Genomic DNA, 6,532 nt, shown 5'->3' with positions numbered 1-6,532 from the left:
GTCAAGGAGCAGAAGTGATGATGGGCGAGGCACCACCAGGAGAGGGTGTACTGACCTGCAGAGCTAATCCCCAGGATGACCAGCAGGAGGTGCCAGTGTGGTGAGTGGGGCCCTGTTACATGGACCAATGGTCCGTACCAGTATGTCTATTCTTATGTTCTATTGCAAAATGAAAAAAACAGAAATCCTCTCATGTGCCATCATTTTGATACATACATGGTTCATCAGCAGGGCTGGAACCTTTAGATTCACTGCTGATGTATTTAATAGAATATTGAGCAGTGAAGAGACTAACATTTAAGTGATTGTAAACACTACTGAGGTAAATAAGGGAAGTTAACATCTCTTCTGACACATCTTCAGTCTGCCTGCATGTACACCAGGTTAACAATGTATGGTTTACATTGGAAGGGGGTACCTTTGCAGCCAGAAGGCTTTACAAATAAATCCATACTTCTACAGAATATAGCAAAATCTGCAGGCAACCCCTAAAGCCAATTTTTTATTTTATTTTATTCTGCTATAAAACACAACAAACATGTTTCACTAGTTCCCAGGGAACTTAAGTCTGTGGAAACAATACTATCAAACATAGAAAAAATGTTGTCAGTGACATCATAAAATAAAAAACTAGCATTAAAACTGTTAAGATTATCAGTTGAGCCAACAAAAGTGAGTACAATTTACTTAAGATACCTCGATATTATTAACTGAGCATGAAAATATCTAGGTTTTGCAACAGAGAGTACTGCATGGTCCTCTGGCAATGTCACATGTTGGGCAAGGGTATCTTTTATGGTCTGTACCTCTATGCTCACCCCTTTTACAAGACTATGATACATTTTGTACAAGGTATGCCTTGTGAAGTGTCATCTGAAAACTTATAATTTGCTGAGCATTATTGTCCTGGAAAAATATGTGTGGCAACATTGTACATAAAGTTATAAGATTCTACTGTATGGTATTACTAAGACATGTTTCAAGTCTGGGGCGCAATCACAAACCAATTCCCCAGAGAAAAAAGGCAAGCTGATGCCTCAGCCACATGTCAACAAAATCAAATGGACCATCACCTGTTTAAATGGCCACTCTTCAGCTGGAAAGAGGGCGTGGGCAAAAAAAAAAATCTACATCTTGACAAAGAAACAGCTTGGGGTTCCCATCCGCACAGACTTTCTGTCTCCTGAAGCTCATCTGGAGATGCTTCTTGAAAAAATACCTATTAGGACGGAGAGCAGATGCCCTCAAATTATCTCTGCCTTTCTCTCTACTCACAGCATCTACAACACCTGAAGAACAAAGGAAGGAGCATTGGACTGAGGGAGGGATCTTGACTGAAGGAAATTCAGCCAATAAGGCTGCTGAAACATGGTGAGAGAGACTTTGCTTTGAATTCACTTAGCTTTTTAGGTTAGGCATTAGATGCATTTCACTTTTATTTTTCTTGTAACCTATCCTGACTCTCATACCTCACTACTTGTATTCACATAAACTTTATCCTTCTGTAGTTACTAAATTTGTTTTTATAGTTTTCTCTAAACCAGTGTGTTTGAAATGAAGTGTTTGGGAAACTCTACTTGAGATAACAGGATTTGTGCATATAATTTTCTGTCAATAAAATGATGGACTTTATATGAGCTTGTATAGTCTAGGTGCAGTACAAGATGGTACATTTCAGGGGGAAAGTCTGGGACTGGGGATTTTCTGGTGTCAGTCTGCAGTGTAATTCAAGAGTGGCTGGCTGCAGCACTCACACTATAACTGGGAGTAACTTACATGTGGCTATGTGTGAGCAGATCAGAAGTGGTAGCTCTTACAGAGAAGCAGTGTAAAAAGGCCTGCCAGGCTGGAAATCTGAGGGGCACAGCTGTTCATCAGTCCAGATTGTACTCTTGGTATGTCACAGTATCATCAACAATTTTTTACCACCACTATGGGTTATGGAACAACTTTAAATTGTTGTACCACTCTTATTACATTGTTGCAGCCACAAGATACACGCTGCTACATGTTATGGTACAGATACAGACTAGTATTTTTCTTATAATTAATATTTGACTTTGGAGAATTGCCCCTGTATCCAAGTTTGGAAAGAGTAAATAATGAAGTTAAATATAAAATGACATTTTTAGATCTAAATGAAGGTGATAACAATTCACTCTCAATTGGAAGAGCTTATTAGGAGAAATGTCTAATATATATATATATATATATATAAAAACAAAAATGTACAGTTAAGAAATTGTGTATATATTTTTCCTTTGGGCAATGTGTCAATTATATTAGAACAAACTCCGCTTACTGGGTCAGACCATGGTTCATCTTGCCAGTATCCTCTCTCCAATAGTGGCCAGTACCAGAGATTCAGAGCACGTGCCAAGAACAGGGCAATTATAAAAATGATCCATCCTGTCTTCCACTTCCAGCTTCTGGTAGTCAGAAGGTTAGAGTCACTCCAAGCATGTTGTGTTCCCTGACCCTCTTGTCTAATAGCCATTGACAGACCTATCCTCCATGAACTGATCCAGTTCTTTTTTTAACCCAGTTACACTTTTAGTCATCACAACATCCCATGGCAATGAGTTGCACAAGTTAGTTGTGGATTGTGTGGAAAAAGTACTTCCTCTTGTTTGTGTTAAACCTGTTGCCCACTAATTTCATTTGATGGCCCCTGTTTTTTGTACTGTGTGAAAGGGTGAATAATACTTCTCTATTCACTTTTTCAGTACCATTTATGATTTTATAGACCTCTATCATATACCCCCTTAGCTGTCTTTTTAAGATGAAAGCCCTAATCTTTTTAATCTCTCTTCAAATGGAAGCTGTTGTTGTATCTAGCAGGCAAGGTACTAATAAGCTTCAACAGGACTTTATTTACAGTAGAAACCTTTTTGCCAAGCTGCTGCTGCACCCTCTGTAACCCTCACTCAGCCTCCCCAACTCCTCCCCCCTCCTTCCTGTTTCCTGTCCTTTCAGACTCCCAACAGCCAGTACGCCCAGTTCTAATAATTACAAGCACATCTAAACACCACAGCTGTTCCATACACTTGTTCATGTTAGTAGCCCTTCTCTGAACCTTTTCCAGTTCCCTATATCCTTTTTGAGATGAGATAACCAGAACTGAACACAGTATTCAAGGTGTGGATGTACCATGGATTTATATAGTGGCCTTGTGATATTTTTGTCTTATTATTTATCACTTTCCTAATAGCTCCTAACATACTGTTAGCCTTTCTCATCGCTGTAGCACACTGAGTGGAAGTTTTCAGAGAACTAACCATGGTGATGCCAAGATCTCTTTCTTAGATGGTAACAGCTAATTTATAACCCATCATTGTGTACGTCTAGTTGGGATTATGTTTTCCAATGTGCACTACTTTGCACTTATCAGCATTGCATTTCATCTGCCATTTTGTTGCCCAGTCACTCAGTTTTGTAATTCCTCTTTAACTCCTCGTATTCTGTTTTGGACTTGAATAATTTTATATCCGCTGCAAACTTTGCTACTTCGCTGTCTGTTCCCTTTTCCAGGTCATTACTGAATATGTTGAACAAGTCACAGTACAGATCCATGGAGGACCCCGCAGTTAACTTTACTCCGCTGTGAAAACTGACCATTTATTCCTCCTTTTTATTTCCCATCGTTCAGCCAGACTTTCCCTCTTATCCCATGGCTACTTAGTTTCCTTAAGAGCCTTTGAGGGATTTTGTCAAAAGCTTTCTAAAGTCCAAATACACTATATCAACTGGATCGCCCTTATCCACATGCTTGTTGACATCCTGAAAGAATTTGAATAGAGCGGTGAGGAATGACTTCTGATTGTAAGACATGTGTTGACTTGTTCCCAACAAATTGTATTTATCTATGTGCCTTGCAATTCTGTTCTTTTCTATAGTTTCTATCAATTTGCCTAATGCAGAAGTTGGGCTCACTGGCTTGTAATTGACAGGATCTCCTCCATATCCCTTTTTAAAAAATCAGTGTTACGTTTCCTACCTTCCAGTCATCTGGTACAGAGGCTGATTTCAGTACAAAGTGGGTATTCACTCACAAAAGTTTATGCTCTAATACATCTGTTAGTCTATAAGGTGCCACAGGACTCTTTGTCGCTTTTTACAGATCCAGACTAACACGGCTACCCCTCTGATACTACAGTTAGTAATGCAGTTTCATATTTGAGTTCCCTCAGAAATCTTAGGTGAATATCATCTGGTACTGATGACTTAGGGTATGTCTACAGTACGGGATTATTCCGATTTTACAGAAACCGGTTTTGTAAAACAGATTGTACAAAGTCGAGTGCATGTGGCCACACTAAGCACATTAATTCAGTGGTGTGCATCCATGTACCGAGGCTAGCATCGATTTCTGGAGCATTGCACTGTGGGTAGCTATCCCATAGTTCTCGCAGTCTCCCCCGCCCATTGGAATTCTAGGTTAAGATCACAATGTATGATGGTGCAAAAACAATGTCGCAGGTGATTCTGGGTAAATGTCGTCACTCAATCCTTCCTCCATGAAAGCAACGGCAAACAATCATTTCACGCCCTTTTTCCCTGGATTGCCCTGGCAGATGCCATAGCATGGCAACCATGGAGCCTGTTTTGCCTTTTGGCACTGTCACCGTATGTGTACTGGATGCTGCTGACAGAGGCGGTACTGCAGTGCTACACAGCAGCATTCATTTGCCTTTGCAAGGTAGCAGAGATGGTTATCATCCCTATTGCACCATCTGCCATTGTAAATTGGCGATGAGATGACGGTTATCAATCATTTTGTACCATCTGCTGCTGTCATGGGTGCTCCTGGCTGGCCTCGCTGAGGTCGGCTGGGGGTGCATGGACAAAAATGGGAATGACTTCCTGGGTCATTCCCTTCTTTATGTTTTGTCTAAAAATAGAGTCAGTCCTGCCTAGAATATGGGGCAAGTGTACGAGAGAACCAGAGAGCACAGCCGCTCCGGGTCAGAGCCCCAGAGATCCCACAGAAATTATGAACTGCATGCCATCCTAGGGGGTACCCCTGCAACAACCCCATCCATTGCTTCCCTCCTCCCACACCCCTCCTGGGCTACCGTGGCAGTGTCCTGTCCCCCCATTTATGTGATGAAGTAATAAAGAATGCAGGAATAAGAAACACTGACTTTTTAGCGAGATAGAATGAGGGGGAGGCAGCCTCCAGCTGCTAAGATAGTCCAGGCAGGACATTAAAGGGTGGGTGGGAGAGGAGCGCAGCCTCCTGCTGCTATGATAGTCCAGGGAGTACAGAATCTTTCCTTTAGACACGAAAGGGCGGGGGGCTGATGGAGCTCAGGCTCCAGCTGCTATGATGAGGATGATTACCCAGCATTTTGTACCGTCTGCCAGGAATGACAGGGAGTCATTCCCGTTTTTACCCAGGGGTCCCTGGCCGACCTCACCGAGGCCAGCCAGGAGCACTCATGGGCTGATGACGGTTTTCCACCATTTTGTACCATCTGCCATCAGGAAAGGAAGGAGAGGGGATGCTGCTGTTCAGCGCCGCAGCACCGCGTCTACCAGCAGCATGCAGTAGACATATGATGACATTGAAAAATGGCAAGAAACAATTTTTTTCCCTTTTCTTTTATGGGGGGGAGGGAGGTAAATTGACGAGATATACCCTGAACCAGCCCGGACAATGGTTTTGACCCTTCAGGCATTGGGAGCTCAGCCAAGAATGCAAATGCTTTTCAGAGACTGCGGGGACTGTGGGATAGCTGGAGTCCTCAGTCCCCCCTCCCTCCCTCCATGAGCGTCCATTTGATTCTTTGGCTTTCCATTACGCTTATCACACAGCACTGTGCTGAGTCCCTGCTGTGGCCTCTGTCTATCATAGCCTGGAGATTTTTTTCAAATGCTTTTTCCTTTCGTCTTCTGTAACAGAGCTCTGATAGAACAGATTTGTCTCCCCATACAGCGATTAGATCCAGTATCTCCCGTACAGTCCACGCTGGGGCTCTTTTTGGATTTGGGACTGCATCGCCACCCGTGTTGATCAGAGCTCCAAGCTGAGCAAACAGGAAATGAAATTCAAAAGTTTGCGGGGCTTTTCCTGTCTACTTGGCCAGTGCATCCAAGTTCAGATTGCTTTCCAGAGCGGTCACAATGGTGCACTGTGGGATACCGCCCAGAGGCCAATACCGTCAATTTGCAGTCACACTAACCCTCATCCAACATGGCAATACCGATTTCAGAGCTACTCCTCTCGTCGGGGAGGAGTACAGAAACTAGTTTAAAGAGCCCTTTATATTGATATAAAGGGCTTCGTTGTGTGGAAGGGTGTAGGGTTAAATCGGTTTAACGCTGCTAAATTCAATTTAAAAGCATAGGGTAGACCAGGCCTTAGTGTTTAGTTTATCAATTTATGCTAAAACCTCTTCTACTGACACAGCAGTTTAGGACAGTACTTCAGATCTGTGGTCCAAAAAGAATAGTTCTGATGTACATATCTCCCCCACCTCCTCTGCAGTAAAGAATAATGCAAAGAATTTATTTAGCTTCTCCACAATAT

The sequence above is a fragment of the Gopherus evgoodei genome, chromosome 2, assembly GCF_007399415.2.
Source record: "Gopherus evgoodei ecotype Sinaloan lineage chromosome 2, rGopEvg1_v1.p, whole genome shotgun sequence".
Lineage (NCBI taxonomy): Eukaryota > Metazoa > Chordata > Testudines > Testudinidae > Gopherus > Gopherus evgoodei.
Note: the sequence above shows the minus strand (reverse complement) of the source record.